Source organism: Phasianus colchicus, chromosome 10 (assembly GCF_987193195.1).
Source record: "Phasianus colchicus chromosome 10, bPhaCol1.hap1.1, whole genome shotgun sequence".
NCBI lineage: Eukaryota > Metazoa > Chordata > Aves > Galliformes > Phasianidae > Phasianus > Phasianus colchicus.
Window position 1 is genome coordinate 7,739,535 of NC_143445.1, and position 27,413 is coordinate 7,766,947.

Sequence of the window (27,413 nt, forward strand, 5' to 3'; positions counted from 1 at the left end):
ATTCAATAATTTGAATAATATTTGATTATAGAAATAAAATGTATGTGCTCAGCTTTTGGTTTCTGAGGAATTGTTTGAATTTCTTGGAGCTTTAATTCTTTATTTGTAGAATTGTATTTTAAAAAAATATTTTTTTCTAAGAAAAATTGAGAAAACCTGAGGCAGATTTTCCAGCATGTTCGATAGTACGTACCTCACAGTTTTTTCTCTCTGGCCTTTACGCAGTTTTGTGATGATCTCAGCTCTGTGCTGGTAGAGCAAAAGCAGTGCTAAATGGTCACTATTCTTTCTGTCCTCTGCCAATGTAGCTTGTGTTTTCTAGCCAGGCCAATTCCCCAACTACTCTCCTACTGAATGATTCAGTAACTTGTCAAAGGTCTCTTGTGTAGGCAGGAGCTGAGCCAAGTTCTGCATGCTAGCGCAGTGTATTAAATTCCCAGCAATTTCTCTTCTGTTCCTGTTTGTCATTCATTGTACTCTGTGTGTCTGATCCATCTAAGTTGTATCACATTGTCTGTATGCTCTGAAATTCACAGTAAAATTAATAGTGTTCATTAATTCCATTATTTTTTTCCCCAGAAGTACATACAGACAAAATTCAAGCATTCTTGTACAACTGATAATTCCATGCACACCTGTGAAATTAGTGTGTCCCTGAAAACTCAATGCTTTTCTGTATTAATAGGCATTTTCATTACCTAAATGGAGTACTGAACTTGGCAAATCTAAACTACAGAGTTCAATCACAAAGCAGCCATACTTAAATAGGAGATGAGTCTTAAAGTGCTTTCATCTTATCAGTACTTCTCAGTAGAACTCATACTGTCACTGTTTGCTCGTTTTAAATAAGAAACCTTTCTAAATGCTAAGATTTGAATAAGCTAATATTAAATTCCAAAGTAGAATGACAAACTGTTGAAGACTTTGTATATACCTGAGGTTAATCACTGGTTACTACACTGCTAAAAGTTCACTGTGAACCAGATTAATCTACTGAGCATTTATTTAAATATGGTGTGCCATATAGTTTCGTTAGGCAGCTGATGGTCTGGATTTAGATGTCCTCAGCTTCTGCTTGAAATAATACAGCTGGGGACAGCTGTATTTGACACCTCAGTTGTTTTGCAGTTGAAATGTAGCTGTCTTGTGTTTCTTCTATGTACTCAGGCAAAAACAATAGGTACAGACTATGGAGTAAAAAATTCTATTTGGAATTACTGTAAGAATTTGTTTAGGGGGAAAAAAGATGTTATCTATGTCACTTTTAGCTAACCCATCAGAATATCTTCCGTAAGCCAGATTTTGAACACATCTTTCTTAAATAGTATACTGGTTATACCTTTCTAACAGCTACTGCTTCTCTACTGCCTTTTTCTGTGTGCTTTTTTTTAGATAAAATGACACAATTCAATAAAGACTAGAGCAATGCTATACTTTTCATTTGTTCAGCTGGTCAGTGTGAATTTTAAAGCTTTTTTTCCAGTTGAAACATTGCTTTGTTTTTTAATACAGTGTTCTTCAAGGAATGTAGATAATGCTTCTTCAAAATGCTTACAAAAACATTTGGTAACCGCAATCTCTAATTTTCTATTCAAGGTGATGATGTTCATATTATCTATTATCTACTGGTATTAATTTTATACCGCTAATGGGAGGCATCTCAGAGATGGAGGGTTGGTGTTTAATAAATAGAAATATTTATTTCAAATGGTTATGTTTACAAATGGATGAGGGCTTATCTTTTCATCAGTTCATATTTCATGTTCGTATCATTTGTTCAGTGCAATATAGGCACAGATTTTATTGTAGTATTTACTTTCAAATTTAGGGTAATCTTTCAGTGGGCTTGGTTACTTTGTATAATTTAAGTGTTCTATTCCAAACCTAAGTTTTACCTCTAGGTGAATATTATTTTGGCACTGTGAAGCAGCCCTGCTGGTGGGGGATTAAATCTTTTCCATGAGAAATGGTACACGCAATCTTTTTAGAATAGAGAGGGAAAAAAATGTTTAGTTGCTAAATGAATCTTTTGTGGTTTCTATTTGCTATGCAAAATAAGATAATTACAACTCCACCTATTTCCTGATTAAACTGGTATAATCATTTGATTTAAAATGTTACTTTTCTATTTATTTTGTCTACATTTTTAATTAATCTGTAAATGAAACATCATTTTTGAAACAAAAGCTCCAAGGTGCGTGTTTTGAAATTATCCACACTGGGATTGTCACTTTTTTTAAAGAATGTTTCTGAGTAAGAACTGGCACTGATTGACTCATTGCTTAGATCCTTGAAGTACTTTTTCTGCAAAGTTAGTGTAAAAAGGAATGAAAAGGAATGCTCATTTTCCCCCAGGTGTTTTGGTTGTGTACAAAGCATGTAATCTTACGTGGTACCTTATGTAGATTTTGAATTGTAAGGCCCTTTATCCTGTGAAGGATGAACAGCTCCTGTGCGCTGCTGGAATAGGGCTCAGGGCTAAGCGGTATGAAAACCCTTTCCTAATTTTATTTATATAGTGAGACTTAATGTCACTTACTTCAGAAATCTTTTCATTTCACTCCTCAACTTCTGCCACTCAGGTGGTGCAGATGAAGGTTTTACTCTGGTTTTGTTTCATTGTATGGGCAGTGAGGGTGGCACAGAAGCAGTGTAATCAGCAGAACTGGTCTGAGAGGTAAATCTCCTGCAAGGACTGGTGTTTGTGCTGTCACTGCTTCTTGGTGAGATTACAGGAGAATGATGTTTTAGATGATCAATCAACCTTGACAGATGAGTGGCAGAGCTGGTTACAGAATCTATTTCAGAAAGCGGGCGTTTTTAAGTCTAAGCATGGAGACAAACCAGAGATACTCTATAAGAAACTTGATTTTAACTTGATATGCTTTCATGCACATGTCAATATTCTGACTGCAATGGTCATCAATAACTGAAGGAAAAGGTAAATGTGCATGAAAAAAATATTTTTTCAAAATGCTTGTTGTACAAATTGGTATTTCCTTCACTTGCATCCTCACATTATATTTATCAGCTTTAATTGGATTTGAGTACACACTGCATTGCATTAGAACATTTTTCTACTATCTCCCTCTGTATTTACTTTTCAGATTGAATTTTCTATATGAGAGAGAGTGAGAAGGCTCTTTGAAACAATGTTTATTCAGAATACTAAATCTGTAGCATTCTCTATCCTTTCCCCTTTTAGAAACATTCAGTTTCCTGACAAACAAGGTCAGTAATAATAATCCCAAAATGTAAGTGGCCTGCTCCAGAAGTAATGCCTGCTGTTTTTTATCATCTTGGCCCACAATGTCAGAGATGAATATTGGTGGGAAGGTTCAGTCTCCACTGCCACACCATCAATATTCCATTACATTTTGTTGCTGTGTGACAGATGGCAGCAGAGGGGCAGTCTGACAAAATGGTGTCTGACATGGAAGTGTGTATGAAGCAAAGAGGTGGCATTTAGTTCCACCATGTAGAAAAAATGGTGCTCACTGACATTCATTGATGGTTGCGGAATGTTTTTGGAGGCCAAACAGTGAATGTAGCACAGTGAGGCAGTGGGCGTTGTTTCAGCAGTGGCAACAGTGACATGAAAGATAAGCCACGTCCTGGATGGCCGTACACAGCTGTCATACCACAAAATGAAAAGTGTCTTAAATAATTCATTTGTGTGAATCAGCTAATGGCGGTGACTGTTGAAAAATGTTTTGGATCTGAGAACTTGCTTTATCAAAGTGCTATTGTGCTTTTTCTATCTTTTATAGTTTCCGTGGAAATATACAGGAGGCATTATTTTCCCAGTGACCTACATATTAGACAGCTGATAGATTTCATATATGGGAAAACTGTCATCTTTAAGGATAAAGATATAGAAACAAGAAACAAGTAAAATAATCCTGTGTTTTTTTCCTTAGACAAAATTTCTCCTTACATGACTTTATTTAGTTATGTTATCGCTATAAATAAAATGCATTACATGATGTAAATAGCATATTCATTGATGTTAACAGGGAGAAACTTTATCACATAGTTCACGCTATGGTACCAAATTAACATCTATCCTCTAGCTACGGAATTTGTTGGTATGCTGTTATACACTCAAATATTAGTTGCTACTTCAATTACAAACACTGCAATGGGAATGAAAGAGGTTCCACATTTTTCATTCCCTGCTTTTCTAAGCAAAATTCTTTTCTAGCTACAGTAACAATTTAACATCAGCAGGAAAATGCAGTTAAAAAGTAGGATGCCTGTAGAAAGTATGATTTCCCATTTATGCTGACATTGTGCTTTACAGTGGACAGTGCCATAAGAAACTAAGATTCACTCAATTGTGTCTAACAGCTAGTTTTGAGTGCTGCCAAAATGGTAGGGTGAGGGAGAAATAGACAACAGCAGAAAAACTTATCCAGTCCTGTCCTAAACAACTTCATGAAAAAGTTTTTTTCCTTCTGTCTTTTTCACAATATCTTTACATACCTTCTTGTATTGTACCTCATAGGCTTGTAGCAAATTTGCTGCTCTCACAGAGTTTCAAGTTACATTTGGATTGTTTCCTCCATATTTTATAGAAGGGAAATACAATCCATTGCAATGCTTTTGGCATTGGGCAAGAGAATTTCTGTGTAGCCTCCTCCAAACAGGAGGCCTGTGCCTGTGTAAAAGTCTAATGTTGACCAGCTAGGATCCTCTCACGCTCTGAAGAGAGATCCAGCTGTATCTGCTGTTCTCCTAGCTCCATACAGCTATATGCTTCAAAGTTCAGTGTTGCTCCGGATAATTTACTGTTTGAGAGATTGTTACGTTGGAAAACTGAAGCATTGGAAATTTCAGGAGATTCTCTACAAGTGAATAATGGCCTGCTCTGGCAAGCATTTGCCTATTAAAAGCAAAATTAAGCGCTTTTTGAGATGAGTCCTATTGGTGAGGGAAAGGTAACTGCTTCCAGCACTCACTGCTGTACATTTCTTGATGCACAGTCATGATTTCTCAAACTTCAGTTTTCACTGCTCCTTGTGTTGCTCCGAACTACGGAAAGTGCAAATTCCTATCTTACTAGCAGGACACTGCCAGGTTTATTTATGCAGATTTTTGGTGTGGTCATTTGGTTACAAAGTAGGTTGTAGCTGAACATCCAATACCTCTGTTTTTACTTGAGTGAAATTCATTATTTGGAAAAAGAACATTTATGCTGTCAAAGACTGTGTTTATATATGTACCTTTAGTCTAGAAGTTAATGTTGCTTTATGTCATTCTGTATTTCCCGGTGGTGATATAACACAGATTTAGTATGGTTCCTACAGGGAAAATAAAGTAACTATTATTTTATGATCTCTTTTCAAATTGTTATATGTTTATTTTCTATGGTTTTCTGGATAGTGTAGTCCTACTCTTTTTTTGTGAAATTATTGTATAATGAAAAAAACTAGCAAATTTTCAAATTTTGACCCTTATGACTGAATTGCCATATATATTGTTTTGATTTCAAGCTCTCCATGGTATGGAGGGAGTGTGAAACGGGTGGGAAAACTGGTGCAAAATGAGCTTGACAGTTTAATAATTTTCAGGAGGTGTCTTCAGATTCTGATGTGTGTTTTTGTTCTGTTGTTTCATTATAACACTAGAAAAAGTGTACAGTATGTTGAATGCTGTATTTTGCAGTATAAGTATGTGTATTTGGTCACAGTAGCTTGATGTTGAAGAGGAACTCCTAAAAAGTAAAACAGAGGATACCTGCATTGTATCTTGTCATAAAAAAAAATCCAAATTTGTTTAAAACTTGACAATGAATTTCTCTAAAATGTGAACACCATGTAATAGTTTCTCACTGCAGAGTTGCAGCATAGTCTTACTTAGTGTTTTTTCTAGCTGCGTGTTTATAGAAAGATTTCAAGCATCCTCATGCAGTATTATGTCTTATAATAGGAATGTACTGTTTCTCACTCCTGTGGATTTATTGCACAGAATCTAACAGCAAACTAAAATATCTGTACTGAATATACATTTTACAAATTATTCACTGTCCTTATGCTTAATAAGTACAACTTGACAGGAAAAAATAAATGAATCGGATGATTCAGTCCCTGGTGCAGGAGTTAAGACAGGAAGGATATTTGAAAGAAGAATGTCAAATACTCTTTTTAACTATTTACTGTCCAACAACTTATAAAGGAGGATTTGAACAAAAGACTCACCTGCTAAAGGTCATGTAACAATGAGTTTGGACAGAAGCATGTTGTTTAATACAAAATGTATCTATCCAAACTAATCGTGTGGATAACACCTTTAGGATTCTCACTGACAGGAGGTCATGTGCCATCTGTGTTTGACTGAATAATACTGTATCAAAGTCAGCATGCACAGGGCCTACCAGAAGTTATCAGAATTATCATTTCAATTAAGCAGATGGCTGAGGAATCAAATGAAGAGCCTTTGAGAGATGGCTACAGAATCAATAATGTGTTTCTGAGCTTTATTGATTTATCTTTGTCCAGGCAGTAGAATTGATTTATGTCTCCAGCTTTATTTTGATAAGTCAATGATAGCTCAACTATTCCTAAATTAATGTCTTCTTTTTATGGCGCTTACATTTTTTTTTTCTCCTGGTGAAGAGACATTTTACATCAATCCAAACTTATTTTGCTAAGTAATTCTGTGGCTAGCAGGGTATCATAAATCAAGCAAAAGGATGGTCTACGTAGTTTCACATGGGATGGATGATTTAGAATTGTGGAAAGGGCATTTATTTATTTAACCAGTCAGATGGAATTGCATTTTTCCTCTTTGTGCTAACAAACCAGTTGACATTTGTAAGCAGACAGGATTCTTGCTGTGAGGAGTGCAGTAGTGTGAGGACTGTAATGTCTTTCCATAAATAACAGCTGAAAAAGAGGATAAAAATGTGTTTGTATGTGAAAGAAGAAAAGGGCAGTCCAACTCCACAAATAAGCTTCTACCATATGGTGTGTTCCAATTGTATGTGAAACAACATAACAACATGTGGAAATCATAGTTCTGTGTGTTGTGGTTAACAGAGCCTGGTGTGGTACTAACTTGCTTGTTACAAACCTAGATCCTAGTTATGTCAGCAGTTGGTTTTCCTGCTGTTCAGATGTCCATATTAATAAAAAATATTTTGTTTTCCAGGTCAATGAAATGCTTGTATTGGCTCTATGAACAATGTAAAGTATATTCACAGTTGCTTGCTTGCATTTTTCTTTTCAAGTGTGTATCCTTTGAAGTTTCTTGGAATGGTTATGTTTTTCTTTTTTTTAATTAGTAACAAATAACGACTTTTCTGCCACCATGATGTCATCTTCCATTTTCCAGTACAAAACCCATGTAAATTGCTCTGTAAAACTTGAGTAAATGGAACCTCTGGCTGGACCTAATAGTAGATGAATTTAGGAGCTACTGAGACAAGGGATTATGCATGAGAGGCTGATCTTTTTTATTTTTAAATTAAATTTTTTAATTGGTCTAACTGCTCTTGTAGTAACTCTGAGAGAACATAGACAAACTATACTTCCCTTCTAAGTGAAGTTTTAGAAGACTTGGTGCAGCTTCTTACAGTTTAATAGATCATGTAAACTCTTTGATTTATCCTTTCAGGAAACTTCAAATATTGAGCAGCTGTGAGTTTCTAAGTATTTTGATTTAAGTTTTTTTTAATTAAGAGGAGGAAAAAGTAGTTCTTAAGTGCATTGTGTTTGGAAAGAATGTGGAGAGACCTGGGTTGAAATTCTAGCACTGGCTGACTTGAATACACAAGTAAATTACTTAATTTCTCTTGTCTTCACCAGACATCTAAAGAATAAGTCCAGAACAGCAAACTCTTGCTTGTTTATTTAAATTCACTTTAGTTCTGGTGATAGTTCAGAGTATGAATATTTTTGAGCAGCTAGAATCATAGAATTGGTCTGTGTCTCTAGTTACTTTCTTGAAGGAGGGCTTTGTGGTGTAATGCATGTTTTTTTTTCTATTAGATCATAATTTCATAAACTCAGAGCACTGCTGTTACTGAGTAGGTGGCACAGAACTATTAGTTAAAAAAAATCAACTTTTGAAATTGCAGAATAATGAATTATCTGATCTTAAAACCTAATAGCAGTGAGATAGCAATGCATGAACAAACTTTAAAAAATAAGTTTTGAAATCAGGAGAAAGGGGGGGAAAAAAAGCACCTTTTCAACCAAAATACACGATTCTTCACCAATGTATCATAATTATAACAATTCAGTCATCATCATCAAGTGACATTTGACAGATGTGTAATTCAGGATTCCAGATCACAGAGTGATTTGAGTTAGAAGTAACCCTTAAAGGTCATCCAGTCCAACTCCCCTGCAACTAATCGGGACACCTGCAGCTCAGTCAGGTTGCTCAGAACCTGGTCCATCCTGACTTTGAATGTCTCCAAGTACAGGACTTCCATCACGTCTCTGGCCAATCTATTCCAGGGCCCCACCACCCTTATTGTGACTTAAGACTTAATAGAATCCATGTACTATCATTAAGGCAGATGTTAACTGGTGAGGGATCTGGAATGTAAGCCTTATGAGGAGTAGCTGAGGGAACTGGGACTGTTTAGTTTGGAGAAGAGGCGGCTGAAGGGAGACCTTAATCTTTACAACTTGTTAAAAGGAGGTTGTGACAACGTGGGAGGCAGTCAGCCTCTTCTCCCAGCTAACAGTGATAGGATGAGAGGGAATGGCCTCAAGTTGCACCAGGGGAGGTTCAGGTTGGATAGAAGGAAGAATTTCTTCTCAGAGTGGTGAGGAATTGGAACAGGTTGACTGGGGTGGTGATAGTCACTGCCCCGGAAGTGTTTAAGCAAAAGGAAGATGTGGTACTTCAAGGCATGGCTTAGTGGGCAATATTGGTAGTAAGTGAATGGTTGAACTAGATGATCTCAAGGGTCTTTTTCCAGCCTTAATGATTCTGTTATTCTGAAGGGGGACCTGATCTTTCTAGTTATCTGGACTTAGCTTTTTTTCCATGTATTTGCTTCTCAGTCAAGTCCACAATCTGAAAATGTCGTCTTTTGATGTCTTGCAGTGTTAAGTATTGAATGGTTTCTAAATATCATTTTGAAAAAGGAGGTCCCCTCGGTGGGTTTAGAAAGATATATCAATGAGATTAACATGCGAGTGATATGGGAGCAAAACAATTGTATAAAAGCACTTTTTTATTGTAGCGCTATGGGGTGGTCAGTCAGTTTTAATTTTAAGTAATATGGTAAAGTTATGCTGAAATGCAGTAAGAAAATGAGATAATGGTATTCCAACTGTCATTCCAATCTTATCACTTCAATCAGATTTCAAGCACAATGTAACAGCTGAAATATGGTTCAGCATGTCAAGCTATTGTCTGGTATTAGCATCTGCATAGTTGCTATTGTTTTACTGGAGCAGCTGCCATTCAAACCGGTGATGGAGTAGGTGGCAGACATTCCATAGTTACAGTTGTATTGTGCTACACAAAAGAGACCTACTGGGATAACTCCCCCAACTTTTTTTTTAAGCTCTGGATGACTAGTATGAGAAATCTTTTATTTGAAACATTGGGCAGGCTGATAAGTGAGGTCTTGCAGATGAAAATTATAATACAGATTTCTATAGAAAGAAAAGATCTATGTAACAAAGCATAGAAGTACAATATGTTCTCCTAATCATTTCCACTGGTGGATGAACATAAGCCATCAAAACTGGAAGTCTCCTTTGGTACTTCCTAGAAATATTTTATTCATATATGAGACCTGAATTATGTATGAATGAAATTGAATTTATTCACCTACAGAGAGAATGAATGTATTTTTATAGTCTGCGTGGAGGCTATCAGAGGGAAAAACAATAGAGAGAATTTAAGCCTGAACAGAGCTGAATGAGCAGTGCTTAGCAGTTAGCATGCTGTGGCTAAAGGGATGTAAGTTACTGGTTTCAAGTGAATCCTTGAATCATTGCAGTTTTACTTAAGATATTTTTTAGGAGTAAATGGAAAATCCAGAGCAAAAACTTCAGAATGAAGTTTGAGAGGAGTCCAGCATACTAAGGATGCATCTATACGATGCATTCATGCCTCTCTCCAGTCTTCCTAATTTATTTGGCAGGTCAGTTTGTTTTAGAACAAAAAATGTCCAACTTCTTATGGCTCTTCAGCTTCTTGTTTATCTTGATTGACAATCTGTGGAAATCTAGTTAAGTCTGCATTGCATAGGTAGCCTTTAATACATTGTCTTTTACATCTTTCCTGTAAGGACAATAGGAACTGAAAGCTTTTCACTTTCTCTACTGTATGAAACATTTATGTCAATTTTAACTTTACACTGACCTTACTGCCTGTGGAATGCTACACTACCAATCTAGCTTGTGCCTTGCTGACCACAATGGACTATTAGATGATATCTCCTTAATATTCAAGAATGGAAAGAATTTGGATCATATGGAGTCAATTAGAGGTAGATAGAAGAGATTGCATTATGCCTAAACCTTTCTATTAAGGTTAAAATGAGATAAAATTGAGTATTGGGATTTTCATTTCTAGCCCTCTCCATCCCGCTTTCTCAAAGGAGAAGGTGCATGTAGCTTAAATTTGAAAAGTTTAATGGAAAGAAATTGATCTGTGCAGAAATTCTAGCATCAAGTGTTTGATTTGATTATATTAAACAAGGTGTTGCTTCTCCACTTGAATTCAAGGAGAAAAGAATCATATTATTGAATCTAAGGAGCTGGATGTTATTTGCACTGCTTAGTAGGTGAGAAGTGATGGAAGCAATAGTAAACATTCTGTTCTATAGGAGCATGTACCAGTGAAGTATATAAATTGCTCCTGTATGCGTCTATACTGAAGCCACTTCATAATTTTTATGAATCGTTAGTTCTATTTGGGAGCATTTTCATGTTTGTTATTAGTCCAGAATGGAATAGATTAGTTAGTTAGTTTTCCTCATTTAGTGGAAGTTTTGTCCTTCCTGTTTCTATTATTTTGGATATTCTGAGAATTTCAAGACCTCTAACATGTTATCTCATCTGCTTTTAGGAAGTATCGTGATGATGCAGACATTTCTGTAAGAGCTTTTTGACAGAGAAGTGTCAGCTTAGACTTGTCATTTTAACAGTATTGGCTTACTAAAGAGGAGTATTAGAAGGGTCTGTTACATCAGCTGTGATTGCTATTGTTGTTTTCAGCTTGGAGAATGCACAGAGACATGACAAATTGTAAATAATATTAGTTTTCACTGCAAGGAGTTATGTTCTTCCACTTATGGGACAACTTTAATTAAAAAGGTCATATATTCTGACAGCCTCTTGAAATACTCATACACTCATGCACATGTGAGTTATGTATCATTATGACTGCTATAGATTCAAGATGAACGTTTCCAATGTGAGGATTTCTTTACTATTAAGTTGTCACTAAGTTGGAGCTGAGGACTGCTACTCTAGTCCAGTGTTCATGATTGCTTGACAGGCAAGCATTCAAAAGTACAGAATGTGTGCTGGACTTCTGTATAACTTAACTTCTGTATAACTTAATTAGGCTGAAAGGAAGGCATCAGCAGATGAGCTGCAGTTCTGTAAAATCACTGCTAATCTGCAAAAGAATAAAATGCTGCTGTTTATAATCGACAAATATAAATGGAAAATCATAGAAATTCAGGAAGCCTTTGTTAAAAAAAACAAAAACAAAAACAAAACAACAAACACATTCAAAGATATTACTCTACCTCAGTTTCATAGGGAAAGTTATACAAAAACGGCAGAATGGAATCCTTTGAGATGTAATGCAGACTACTGCATAAAATGCATATAAAGAGGTACCATTTGTACAAATGCAATATTTAATCAATTTTAATTTCATGTGGAACAAACATGAGCATTTCTATGGGAAAGTCATTGTACTGTAGGGACTGTTAAAAATATTAAAATTCTATCCTGGTATAAAAACAGAACATGAAGTGCATAAAATGTTAATGATGGCAGTATTTATTGTACTACATCTTATTTTGAAGATTTGGGCAGAGTGGCAGAGTGCAGGTTCTCCAAAAAGTGAAGGTAGAGCAAAGATAGGGAAGGAGAATGGGGGGAAAACATAAGAGTAATATGAATAGGGAATTCATTCCAACAATTCTTCTCACCATTGTTTGTAGCAGAATAATGGATTAATGAATACCTGATGTGATAAAAAGGTATGAAAGAATCAGCAGTACTTGCTTACACTTTGAAGCACTCTTAACATGCTTTTGAGAAGGCTCCAGGGAAGATTTATATCTGTTCATCACTCGATATATCATTTTTTTTTTTTCCTGTGGTATCGCTGATGTTAGGAGGAACAATTTTGCTGCTTTCTTGTGTTAGTGAGCTGAGCTCTTTCAGAAGGATTTGCAAAAAACAGTCCTGTAATGAGTTTAATAATTCATCTTCTGGTATAGCCATTACTACAACTCTGTGCATTACAATTGAACTATTATGCTTTTTACACACTGTGCCTGCATGTGGACACACAGCCCAGTGACAGTAACCATGTTCTTTCTAATGGTATAGAAAAACTGGAGAAAACAATATGGAAGTATCATTCCTTAAAAGTATCCTTATCAGAACAAGGCAGAAGAAGAGTTTCTGTAAGCTGAGAGTTCTCTTTTGGTCCCACCACTCGCTTACCCTATTAATTTACCCTAATAATGAAAGGGAGTTGGAAGCTGAGTAATGAATGAATCCAGGTACTGGGTTTTGTAACTGTTGAAGTTGCTGTTAGTACCTTGCCACTAGATGGCAAATGTATTGCTGTTGTTAAAAAAAAAAAAAAATCAGCCAGATTTTCTGGCTTTTGTTTGACCTCAATCTTGATAAATCTAGACTGCGTCATTTTTTTCCATTGCCTAAATCTGATATGCCAGGAGCATGCATCTGTTTTCTTCTGAATTCTCTACCTTTGCAGAATGCAATCTTGCACTTGCTTGTTGTGTTAGTTTGAGTGTGGCATCCCTTTTTTTATCTCTACTTTGTGATCTTATACCATTATTTAGATAGGTATGAAGGCATCAGCTTTTCTTTTAACAGTGCATCCCATATGTTGAAAGGGTTAATACCAGCTGCTGATTCATTGCTGTAAGTGCAATTTTTGGTGACTTGCAGGCAAGTAGCTGCTTAGGGATTATACTTATCCCCTTAATTTTGTTAGAATAAAAGCAGTGACATTGCCAATGACCCAGATGTTTGAAAAAGCTATAGATTAAGCTGTTGAAGCCCTTACCTTTAAATCCCATGATATTACATTAGCACACATTCAGAAGCTACAGAATTGGATTTAAATCCAGCTCTTGAACCACTTTTGTAATCTCATTTTGTATTTGGAGTGGTGAAAATAGCAGTAATGCAGCTGCTGCAAGAGTGACCGTGTGTGCATTTTTCACATTAGAAAGGCTTTTAATAAACGAAGTGCTTTGAGTATAGAAGCATTTGTCCTTACTTTCTTGCAGCCAATGAAAAGAAATTCCAATACCGTAACTAACTGCGGCCTAGAGACTGATAAAAGAGGGATGTGGGTCTTGCAATGTAATACAATCTTACCATATTAAGACATTGTTGACCATTGATGATGTTTACATCATTCATTGTTGCTTTCAATTTTTGTTGCACATATGACTGTCAGATGGTATCACAGATGAAAGTGAAGAATGAGGGCAGTGGTTGCATCAGTCTTAATTTTGATCCTAGATGCTTCCTTAAGAAAGAAAAAAAAAAAAACGGTGGGAAGAAAAATAGTAACTACATGTATTTAAAATGAATCTTGAAGCAGGTTTGTATATCATGTATTGAAGTTCCTCAGCAAAGGTCATTAATAAATGCAAATATAATGGCTTACACCTCTGTCCATTTTGCCATGATGCAAACTTGCATGCTGAGTGGGCATTGGTATGAGTATGCACTGCTGGTATGCTACTGGAACATAGGCAAGTGCTAAGTCAGTGCTACACTGTGACTTACAGTGCTGATTTACCTCCTGATGGTAGAATCAGAAAATGGGATTTCCAATACAGATGGTCCTTTCAATGCTTATTTACAATCTGCTAAGAACAGGTGGTGTTTCTCTTTGAACATGTACATAATTGAAATGATGAATTTCTATTCCAGGATGTTTTGTTCAAAGAAAAGTTAATCTTCATATTTTTTTCAATGAGTACAGATACCTTCCAGAGAACAGCACCTGAAGAGGAGAAATAGCTCATTTACAGTAGCTGATTCACTCAGAAAAATAGTTTTCAGAAACTGTAAGGGGAGTTTCTAGGTATTACCATTGGTTTTCTTCCCTGCTTATGCTCTAAGTGTACATTATAAAACTATTTTGAATTGGTTAGTCTGAAATAAAATGCTGAGAACGGGACTATGATTTTGGGCATTATTAAGCTGAATAAAGAGGCAGCAGTTAGCAGGCTATTTTACTTGTAGAGAATATAAGGAGGTTTGAAGATGAGCGTAGTTATGTGTTACAAAGCCTGTAAGCATAGGAAGGATTATCTATGAACTGTGAACAATTAAGGTCAACTGCCCAAAGCAAGTTTATCGAAGTTTGAATTTTTTTAAAACAAATTGCCTTTTTAGCAGATTATGGCTATTATGAGTCACTTGAAATTGCTACTAAAGGGATTGGTTTGTCTCCTCTTTGGAGGACACTATGAAGAACAACAAAAAATGTCCTGTGTTGACTTGTGCTTGATTTATGAGCACTTTCCTGTTTTTGAAATAAAGAGCTAATCTACTGTGTTCAATAGAGATAAATTATAAAGACTTTGTATATATGCTGGAGCTAAATGAAATGTAGAAGCACAGAACAGCCCATGTTGAAAGGGACCACTGAAGATCATCAGGTCCAAAGTTTCTTGAGAAGAAGGAGCCTAGATGAGATTACCCACCATCCTGTTTAATCGCATCTAGACAAACTCAAAGGGGAGTAGGGAGTTTATTCAGGTGATCAGCTGTTCTCACTGTAAAAAGTGAAACCTATTCTGCTGCAACTTGTACCTGTTGTCCATTCTTTTCTCTGGATAGATCCTTGGGAAGGGAGGGCTCCTGTCATCTTTGTAGTTATTTTTCAGCGTATCATTTAGAGAGAGCAGCAATTAGGGAACTGTGTTTGTGGGAATGCTAGAATCCTATCCCTTTTAAAAAAAAAAAAAAATCCTTCTTTTTATACTAATCACTATGGTCTAGAAGGCTTCTCCTAGCCTGCTGCTCCACTTCTGTGGAATGACATGAAGGGGAATGGTTTTAGCACATACTACACCTCTACCCTTCTTGTTTGGAAAAAATTACCCTCAGATTTTGCTGCCATAAAGGCAGGGCCTGCAAACTCCTGCCAGCATGTGGAATGAGAGACTTGTGCCAGCTACTCAAGAGCAGACAATCCAGTGGTATAACAACTATATCTAGAAGGAGGCCTCTGTGAATGACTTTATTTAGGCACTTTAAGTTCTTACCTGAATTAATTCCACAGCATTCCAGGTTCACACTAGTCTTACTTTATTTTTTATTTATTAATAGGATTTTTTTCTTTAAAGAGAGAAAACAGATGAAACTAACAATTATACTGGGACCACTGATGCAGATGAAAATTCTCTGTAGTGTAGCTTAGTTGTAAATGTGTAATTGTCTGTGTGGGAGGGACTTGCTTTTAATAAAAATGCTACTGACTTTACACTTCCCCTTAATTTTTTTCAGTGTTACAGATGTTTTTATTATTCTAAGCTTTTCAACTGATAATTAAATCTTTAACAGGCTACCAAAATGTATGGCTTGCTTTTAATTCTTTCTGTCTGGATATTTGTTCTTCACTATTTATTCAGCTTTCCTTCATCAAAGCATTTTCATTTAATTCCTTAGCAGAGAATTTAATTTGGTGTTTACATCAATTTAATAAATAAAATACCACATAAAGATAATTTAACTATTAATTATCTGAGATGTAATGAAATATAGAAATGCCATTTTTGAAGGAAAATTGCAGATCATTTCAGATCTTTTCCCACAGTCATTGCTAATTCTTCTTTGCCGTATTTGTTTGCATTTTACATCTCCTGAACACACTTCCTAGGCAGTGCTCTCATGATGAAGATGTCATTCTCCTGCCACAATGGTGATATTTTAAGTGTGCAAGCAGTTTTCTGTTACAATGAAATTCACACTTTAAAATGCACTGAACACATAAAAGCCTACTAATACCTTCCTCTAGACAGCATGCCAGAATTTATTTTTCAATCCAGTACTTTCCACCATGATAAAATGATTCCTATTGTGGAAAAAGCTTGTTTCAAATTAATAAATGAATGAGGAGTGCTCTGAAAATAATGCCTTCTATTTTATTGTTTTGCTCACGGTATCAGAAGCAGATATTAGTACAAGGTGAGTCTTCCTGGCAGTATTCTAATCCATTTTGTTGCTGTATGACAAATGGCAGCATAGGGTAGTCTAACAAAGCAGTGTCTGACATGGAAGTTATGGTACTGTCTCTGAATTCCTAGGTTATAAGGAAATGGCTCTTCCATTTATGTGTATATTCTTTAAAGTGAGTAAAAAAAAAGTCTGATTTCCCTGTAGTTGACTTATGCAGCCTCTGCTTTAGTGGTGTCCTAAAATTTTGTAGGGTCTCATGAGGTTTGTGGTTTAAAGACTGAGGAAAAACACCCCACTGAAAAGAGGAGGTCTTGGGGGTGCACTGCATTTAACATATGTATTCAGATTTTTAGACAGAGTAAATACCTTGAAAACCATGGTCTTCCCCATTGGTTGTGTATTTTGTCTTTGGTGTCTTTGTTAGAGACTATTTTCATTATATCATGACTGGGGTAACATTAAAGGAAAAAATATTTAATTACAATTGTAGCAGTTATATAATTGTTTTCTAATAAGTATGTCAGGATGTTGAGAACCTCAGTCCAAGGGAAGAAATGGGGAATCCAGGCTGAGCTCTCATCCTTTTTTATGCTCTAATTCTCTACAGACAGGATTTCTGGGTCTCACCAGCAGTACAAGCAGTTCTCTGCAGCAAAGCAACAGAAATCCATTTTTTCCAGATCTGCAGGAAGAGGACAGATTTGCAGGAAACATTAAGGTCTGAAAACTGGGTTTAGTCCAAATTGCCCTGGCAGAGCTTTATACTAGCTCTTAATATCCCTACACACTGAATTGCACAGCACTGGTGGAGCAGGTGGTGATGTTGGTTTGGCATACAGAAAAGCTGCTAAATCTTGTGTTGTAACAGCTAACGACTCTCCTCCATAAAACAGTTTACATGGAAGAAAGTGAAATTAGCAGACTGGCTAATTGCTCAGAGGGTAGAACAACGGGGGGCACCAATCAAGGGGCAGCAATGCTGAACATGCAGACACTGATGTACAATTAACAGAGCTCTTGTTACTGCAGAGCATGAAAATTAGTTACGGACAGAAGGAGAGAGAAAGAGAGGAGAAATAGTGATGCTATCTAGAAAAACGCTGTTTGGAATGAAGACTAAGGGAAGTCTATGCAATCCTTTCTTCTTGTTGTCCCTCCAACCCATCACAAGTATTTATTTTTTAACAAGTTAAATTGATGTGTCCAGTTTCAATGGAACTTTTCTAGACTTGAGCATCTAAGTGCATCTTTAGAGATCTGATAAAGCTTAATAATTGCACACTTTCTTCAAGCTAAGGAAAAATCTTGATTCATACACAGGAAGTATCTTTCCAGCGAGTGAATCTTTAATGAGTGGTGAAATCAATGAAGTAAGGAAAGTTGAGCTTTTTCCAGTGTGAAGAATGTAAATTAGAAGAGAAAAACATAATTCCTACATGGGTGAATATGATCAACAGCTCAAACTAGAAAAATCAGGGGGAAAAACCACCCTAAAATGTTGCTTCTTATTTAGGTTAAATTGTGTTCTTACTTCTCTGGACAACTTTACAGATCAATAATTTCTATTCTAGTAAGTGCTATTAGCAGGATAATTTTTTTTTTTTTTTTTTTTTCCCATAATAATACAAGGGTTGCTCCAGAACTAATGCCACCTGTTTTATTGTTGGCCTGCGATGTCAGTTGGTGGGATGGCAGTGGAGGTCAAACCTTCCCACCAGTGTTCTGTTAAATTTTATTGCTGTGTGACAGATGGCAGCTGAAGTGCAGTCTGACAAAATGGCATCTGACATGGAAGCGTGTATGAAGCAAAGGTGTAGAACTGAATTCCTCTGTGCAGAAAAAATTGCATCCACTGTCATCAACAGTTCTTGTTGAACATCTGGACTTGAGCAAGGCCTTTGACATGGTCCCCCACCACATCCTTATCTCCACACTGGAGGGATGTGGATTTGATGGGTGGACCACTCGATGGATAAGAAACTGGTTGAAAGGCCGCAGACAGAGGGTGATCATCAATGGCTCTATGTCCAGGTGGAGGCTGGTAACGAGCGGCGTCCCCCAGGGGTCTGTCTTGGGACCGGTGCTCTTTAACATCTTTATCAATGACATTGATGACGGAATTGAGTGCACCCTCAGCAAGTTTGCTGACGACACCAAGCTGAGTGGTGTGGTTGACACAGTTGAAGGACGGGATGCCATTCAGAGGGACCTCGAGAGGCTAGAAAGGTGGGCCCGGGTGAACCTGATGAGGTTCAACACTGCAAAGTGCAGAGTTTTGCACTTGGGCCGGAGGAATCCCAGGCATCCCTACAGACTGGAAGGAGAGGTCCTTGAGAGCAGCCCTGTGGAGAAGGACCTGGGGGTCTTGGTAGACGAAAAACTTAACATGAGCCAGCAGTGTGCCCTTGCGGCTCGTAAGGCAAATGGGATCCTGGGCTCCATCAGAAGAGGGGTGGCCAGCAGGGACAGAGAGGTGATTGTTCCCCTCTACTCTGCTCTTGTGAGGCCCCATCTGGAATACTGCGTCCAGGTCTGGAGCCCCCAGTACAAGAAAGACAGGGAGCTGTTGGAGAGGGTCCAGAGGAGGGCCACAAAGATGATCAGGGGACTGGAGCACCTCCCCTATGAGGACAGGCTGAGGGAGCTGGGCTTGTTCAGCCTGGAGAAAAGAAGGCTGCGGGGTGACCTCATTGCAGCCTTTCAGTACATAAAGGGAGCCTACAAAGAGGAGGGGAATCAACTCTTTGAAAGGGTGAGTGACAGCAGGACAAGGGGAAATGGTTTTAAGCTGAGGGAAGGGAGATTTAGGTTGGATGTCAGGGGGAAATTCTTTACGGAGAGAGTGGTGAGGTACTGGAACAGGCTGCCCAGGGAGGTTGTGGATGCCCCGTCCCTGGAGGTGTTCAAAGCCAGATTGGATGGGGCCCTGGGCAGTCTGGTCTAGCATTAGGTGGAATGGTGGTGGCCCTGCATGTGGCAGGGGGGTTGGAGATTCATGATCCTTGAGGTCCCTTCCAACCCTGGCAATTCTGTGATTCTGTGATTTATGAGAACCAAACAGTGGAGGTGAGCATAGTGAGGCTGTGGGTGATGTGTTTCAGCAATGACACCATCACAGCAGCTGTGAAGCAGTGGATCACGTGTACTGATGCAGATTTTTGCAAGTGTGGTACGTAGGCTCTTGTTCATCGCTGGAGAAAATACATAGCTAGTGGTGGTGACTGTGCTGCAAGATAGTGTTTTGTGGATAAGAATTTGTTCTATCAAACTGTTGTTGTGCTCTTTGTATCTGTTGTAATTTCTATGGAAAGAAATAGGAGGCATTACTTTTGAAGGAGCTACTTAGTTTGGTCTTGGAATTTAGCTGACAGATACTTGATGGTTTGGTCAGATAGAAAGAAGGGAATGCACTGTATGTTTGATTCACTCATTTTGTACAATTCCCTTGTTCTACTTTTATTTTTTTAAATATATGTTGCTCTTATAAGTCTCTGGAAAAAGCAGTCTTATTAAAAAAAAAAAAAAAAAAAGAATTAAAAAAAAGGAAAAATACCCAAGTAAACCATAACCAAAACACAAAAGGAAAGACTGCACAGCAGTCCTCATTCTCTTGACAGGAATCTGGGAAGTAGATATTACCTGAACCAATAGGATCACTGCTGACATAATGCCTCAGCTTGTTTGCTTTAAATTTCTTAAAATTTGATTGCTTGGTTTACTGGTAGTTTCTTCTCATTATCTATAACTTTGGAGAAAGAAGTGACTTGCACAGATAATGCCCAACAATGCCTCAGCTGCACTGAGGAATATATGCGCTACTTGTTAAGGTGGATTGAAAAAAAATCCGATGATTGAATCTTGTTCTCCTTTTGGATTTGAATCTGTGACCTTCAGAACATGTAGACATTGAAATTCCTGTAATAATCACATTTTTGAGAGGCTGAGAGTTCAGAGCTCATGAAAATTTTTGAGCACACGCATCCATTTATCTAACAACAGCAGTCAGCTGGGAATAATTCCTTTGCTTCTGTTTGCCAAGCTTCTGTTATAAAGATTAACTAATTGTCTTTATGACAAGGATGTTATATTTTTGGATGGTAAGGGCTGCGAGAGCTTTGAGGCACTGAAGATGTTTATGAAAAACTCCAATCTAGGAAGATGAAAGCTTCCTCTACTGAGAACTCTTTAAATGCAAAACATATTAATCTAGTTGTATCAGTCAATAATGGCCAAAACTTTTTTGTGAACCAGGTAAAAAGTAAATCTGTGAATATAGTTACATCACTGATAAATCCATGATGTGTTTGTATATGAATCCATACAATATGTATGTACCTTCTATTATGTATGATTTCTCTTTTTAATATAGGTGAGAATTATTGCATATCAATCAGTGTTTCATTGCACTTCACTTTGTTGTAGTTTCCCTAGTTCTTCAGTGGGAAAAGCAAGAGAAATGTTTGTTAAAGTGTAGCAGAAGACAACGTATTCTGCTACCCTTGGATTGGGATAGTAAATCATAGTGGAGAAAAGCAAATAGGGATATAGCATTGTTAGCAGTGTGTGCCAAAAAGAGTAAAGTGGTGCCAATAAAGCTGTCATTTAAGCATTGTCCCTGAGTGTAATTTCAGTGACTTTCAGTGCGTGCCACATTCTTTCCTTTTATCAGTTGCAGAGCAGAGTTCCTTTCATGTGGCATCAGTTAGTTACTGTTTGATCGCATCGTTAGGATTGCAATTGTATTTATAATGTTGTTCTTTGGTTTTCCAGGTTTTTTTAGTTGATCTGTAAATGTGGCTGGCAGCAGTGTTTTGTGAATGCTAGAGACTAGCTGATGATACTGGGGTGCCAGTGGGTGCAGATTCCAAGTGGGACACGATTGGCATGAAGGATATTACTGTATGTAAATAAAAGCAATAAGCAAGTTTGATGATAGGAATATTTTCTCCCTTTATTCTAGTGAAGAAAGGTCTACAGTTGTTTACAGCTCTTGTGAATTATAATGTGACAGTTCTTCAGACTTGGCTCTAAATGTATTCTACCCCAGGTATGAAGAAAGCTGCACTGACTTAATATTTTTTTCACTATATTCCATCTTCCACTTGTAATGAATTTGTAGATCTCTCACACGTTTCTTGAGCAACTGACTTGGAATAGTGTAATTTTGAATAAATACGGTATTGAACATTGAGTAAAAATATTCAATTCATAACACTAAGGCTAGAATGAAAAGAAACATACTCTATCATTGTATATGGAAATATAGCAAATTATTTTAAAAAGTAAAAGTGAAATATTCAATAAAAAGCATGTGAGTAGCATGAATGAGTTGTTAAGAATCATCTTTTTAAATTTTATATTTTCCTTTCCACCTTGAAGTAGGGTTTTATCAAGTCTTCTTCCAAGAATAAGAATAATAATTTCTAAGTTGGTTCTTATCCTTGGTTAAAATGAACTGACACCACTTCTTATCAGTATTCTGCTGAGGCATCCAAGACTGTTCATTTTTCTCTTTAACAAATGATTGATCTGAACCTGAGAACTGGGGTAACCATGTAAAGTGCTAAAACAAACAAATGGAGATAGTTTGATAGTGCTCTGCTGCAGTGATTCTATGCAAGTATTTTTTATCCTTAAGAGATTTCTCGTTTTTGAATTGAAAAGGGGTTTATGTAGGTTCAAATCTCTAAAACCTGTATTTACTTTCAATTAGTGATGTGCTGAACTGCTTAAGGAAAAGGTCTGGGATTTTTCTATATTGGCATATGGATAACTGACAGTGTTTGCTAGGTTTTCAGGGTATTTTTATGAGGACTGTAACCGTAAGAGTTAGGCTTTCAAGGTAGAAAGTTTGAAAAGCATATGTGAAGTATGTGCTGGTATCTTTAGTCCTGGTGAAGCTTTAAAAATCACATCCTGCACTCACTATAGCTGAACAATGAGTCCTGTTGCAATAATCTTAAACTTGACTTCTGAGAGTGAAAGCTGCCACAGTTTTTAGACCTGTTTGTGTGAGTTTTTGGAAGTTGCTGTAGACAACTTATTTTAATCAGTTTTCTCTTCCTAATGCTGAGTTTTGGAAGGCCATGCTGTCCTACAAAAACTTTGGAGATTTGGAGAAAGTATTTCTCATGCTATCTCATCAACTCTTTGTTATTAATAATTTATAATAAAGGGGCAAGATCAGTGTTCTCATTTGGAGTTTTGTATCTGTATGCTCTGCCAGAATATTTTTCAGTGTCTTGCTGGTCTGTGGTGAATTTCAAGGCTTAAGTAGTAAAGGTATAAATATTTTATCCAAAACTTTTGTTTTAGTGCTTAGCATATATAAAAACCAGCATAATGTGTGATTTGTGTCAAAACTTATTCTTTGAAGATCTGCTAAACAATGCTAAACACCAGTCCTCTTGTCTCAGACCACTTGGATGAGAGGAATATTTTAAGAAAAATTTAACTACGGCTAAGAACTTTAAAAAATGGCAGTGGGGCACATCTGATGCCTCAGTCAGAAGAGATCACTGCAGGTACCTTTATAGTAATTGCATTTGCATTTTATAAATAAGAGAATATCTTGTAGACATAAACTGGAACTTTGCAGTCTGGCAGTGTTTTTCAGTGAGGACAAGCAGTATTTATCACATGTCCACTGAACTATCAAAATATATATAACTTTGCTGCTCAAAGTGTCATTCATTATGTTAATGAAGGAGGAGCTGAGTTCTGTAGTTATTCCTTTAATAAGAATTTAAATTCAGGGAAAACTTTCCTCCAAACTAATATTCTTTCATTAAAAACCATACCTAGCAGTCGCATTAAATTGCAGAAGGAATTTCAACTGACAATGGGAATTTCAAATCTAATTTTAAATTGTTTTTGGAATGGCATTGAAAGCAGATTAAATTAAGACTTTGTTTTGTAAGCATTTTTGCTGGAAAAAGCAGGAGAATGTCTTGAAAAATGTCTTCTAAGACATTATTCTTCAAATCTTTATCAATATATGTTGGTAGTAAGAAGTAGCAATCAACTTTGGCAACATCACAGAATGGCCAGGGTTGGAAGGGACCTCAAGGATCATGAATCTCCAACCCTCCTGCCACATGCAGGGCCACCAACCTCTCCATTTAATACTAGGCCAGGCTGCTCAGGGTCCCATTCAGCCTGGCTTGGGGACCATATTTTGGTTCTTCAAAACAAAACATTTTTTTTCTTACATTGGCTGGATCTTTACAATCTAAAAACATTTTTTTTCCTGTTTCCACTTAATTTTTTTTTGTCTCCTCCTCCCGGAAATTCAAAAGGCTTTCACAGTGATGCAAACCTCAGCACAATCCTGTCACTGTAATGCTGCTTTGTAGTGAGAATTGAAACACAGGATAATCATAAGTTCATAGAGGCATGATGAGAACCCAAATCATGTTACTCATACTGCAAAGCTTTTATCTCTTCACATTCCTAAGTTTACAGTTTTCTGATTAATTCTTAATAGTTAAAAGAAATGCATGCTTGCTATTACAGAATCATAGAACCATAGGGGTCGGAAGGGATCCCTGGAGATCATCTAATCCAACCCCCAACTAAAGCAGGTTCCTGATAGTAGGTTACACAGAAAAGTGTCCAGGTGGGTTTTGAATGTCTCCCAGGCAAGAAGACTCCACAGCCTCTCAGGGCAATTTGTTCCAGTGTGTCCCAGTTAGTTAATTCTTAATCATCTTCAAATGGAACTTCCTGTGTTTCACTTTTTGCCTGTTGCCCCTTGTTCTGTCCTTGTGCATCACTGAAAAAAAAAAAAACCTGGCCTCATCCTTTCAACATTCAACCCTTAGATATTTATAAGCATTGATAAGATCACCTCTCAGTCTTCTTTTCTCTGGGTCTTTCATACTTTCCTCGTAAGGGAGATTCTCCAGGCTCCTCATCATCTTTATGGCCCTCCATCAAACTCTTTCAAGTAGTACCCTGTTTTGAGCTAGGGAACCCAGCAGTGGACCTCATCAGGGCAGAATAGAGGGGGAGGACAACCTCCCTCAACCTGCTGTCTGTATTCTTTTTAATGCTTCTCAGGATACCAAAGTTCTTCTTGGGAACAAGGGCTCACTGCTGGCTCGTGGTCAACCTGATGAGAATGCCACGAATATATAAGTTGCATAATGTTCTTCATAGCAACATATTTTGAACTACTACTTATATGACTACAAGTCTGGAAATGTATACAATTCTCAACAAATGATATGCCTTATGTGTGCATAAATAAGAATTTCTGTCAAATAAACACAAAATTTTTTCACTTAATTAATAACTCCAATAGTTGTGGTCATAATGGATGAATGAAACAGTAAATTAATACCAATCTGCTGCTAGGCATGAAGGCAAAAGTCAATTTCATCATACTATAATAAAATTTAATGAGTGGAGGAGTTTTATGTATTGTCTATGTAAGCATAAGATGTTAAATTTTAGGCTGCTTGCATGCATTTGCATAAGCAAAATATATCAATGCTGTAAGTAGATTTTTGAATCTTCGTTAAGGAAAACTATCATAAATCCTTGGCAAAGAAAGTAGATCAATTTACAAGTGCCAGCAGTCCTGGATGTTGTTCTTCACTGTTCCTATGACAAGAAAGACATAAAGAAAACAAGTCTAATGATCAAAGTTAGAAATACATATTCTAAAGCTAATCGGAAACCAATTCTAATCAATTAACAGATCCCTGCAAATAAAAAACTTAAAAACAGACAATAAAATAAAGCATATACATAAGCTTGTAAGCTGAAAGCAATAAATATAAGGAATACCTAGAACGTAGCTGAGGATTATAGCATAAAAGATTAATAAAATCAAGAGATGAGAAGCTTCAACCAATGCAAGATATCTCATACTATCACATAGCTAAAGTTTTAGTCGTTTTAAATCAGTAAAATTAGTAGAGATTCTGCACGCTGTCAATAAGGAAAAATCACCTTCCATCCTCTAGCATGAGAGGAGTACTTAAAAGAATAAAATAAAAATCCTACATTAAACACTGGATTTTGTGTGAAATTAAATTTTGTATTTTATATATGTATTTTATATAAATAAATGAATCATAGTAATTTTGTATTTGTGCATCAAATTCAGCAATGCAGGTAGATTATTTTTCATTATTTATCTTGTAAATCATGAAAGGTGGCAAAACCTTTGGGGCAGGGGAATGTATAGTTGGCTGAAACTTAGTCCGGATGAAGTGGGAAGATGCTTAGAAGCCATGAAGAGGAGGGCAGTATTATTTGTTCTGAGCAGTGTTTTTGTGATGAGTTGCTATATGTCAATGCCTGCATGGTGTGCATTGTTTCCTGAAAACTAGACTTGTTTTCCTTTGTCCTGTGCTTTGTTTCCTGCTCTTCAACTGTTCACAGCACACTGTTTCTTTAGTTGGAGCTATCAAGTTATTTCTGCACAGCATTGTATTTTGCTACGCATATACACTCTTCTGCTTCAGAAACTATCTTGGTCTGGAATTTGTGCATGTTGGTACATGCTGTGGAAGTTGAGGTATACCCAAGTATTTCAGCAACGACTCATTCTGTAGCAGTACAGTTTTATGTGCAGTATGAAGTCACATCTTGGTAAGGCAGCAGAATTAAAACTAAAAACAACAACAAGAGCAAAAAACAACATCAAAACCAAGCAAAAATATCCAACAAAAAATTCCAAATGATAGCACTGTTATCTCCTAATCTGTGACTAAACGATCAGAACTTTTACCCGTAAGGAATATTTGAATCCTTTTTCCTTATGACAGTGTGGCAAAATTGCCAGCACTTTTTCAGTACTTCAGTAGTTATCTTTCCTGTGCATTTTTACAAGAAATGTCTCTACAGATTTTGGTGCAGTAGCTATTTTAAGTCTTTGTGAAGTTACAGATGCATTTCAGTAGTCTTACTGACAGGGCAGAGCTGTTAAAGCAAGCCAGGATGCCAAATTGCAGGTCTGTAGTAGTAACTTTTTCACAGTGAAGTGAAATTGGCCAGAAATTTAGGTGTGGTTTTGTTTTTGTTTAGTTTGTTTTGTTTTGTTTTTTTTTAATATGAAAAGTAACAGTATTGCTGTGGTTAGGATTTTCAGATTGCTTTAAGAACTGTTTTCAAGGAGAAATGCTAAGGAAATGAGGCTTTACAAACAAATTGCTAGGAACGTCCTGAAAATGCTGTTACATTTCACTTACTTTTATTAGACTAATTCAATAAAATCAGTAGAGTAGCTTTCCGGCCATGAAACTCATTTCTTCAGGTCAAAACCATGGTAAATAGTGGGGATCTCCTGATTAAAAAAAAAAAAAAAAATAGGCAAGTGCTCTCCTGAAGTAGTTTCAGGCATGGTTCTTCAGGCATACGCTTGCAATACCATATGACTCCAGTTATTCATTATAGTTGTTCTTTGGGGTGATTGGGTCAGGAATTTCAATCCTTTGGTTTGGATCAGGTTCAGGTCAGTGAAATCTGTAAGTGACCTGACCCAGCCATGAACCAGAGGTAGTCCCAGAAGTTTCCCTTGGGACTGAAACTGGACTCCTGATGATGTTTATCTACTGGTGACACAGTATGGTTTTCTAGATAACACATGACATTGTGGGGTGCTCATGATCACCAACCTTTGCCTGGATGAAAAAAAAGAAATGGACCTTTTACTGAAGTTGATAAAATTGCTAGTCACATTGTCATTTGCCTTTATTTCACTTTAATGGGTCTGGGAATCTGTAATTTTAACAACGTGTTCCAATCCTTTTATCTCTATTTTTAAATGTTTTTATTTTGGCAGCTAATTTGCAGATTCTCAGAGTATAAACTTACCATCCAGGACCACAATACCATATGGCTGTATGGTTTCATTGATTAGTTTCACCTTGTTACCTTTAATTTATTAGGAGAAAAAGGAAAGTTCCTACGTGCCATAGGTCATATAATTGAGATCAAAACTATGACGATAAGTGCTGCTCCTGCCTTACATGAGGAACTGAGCCAAGAATTGTATGTGCATACAAC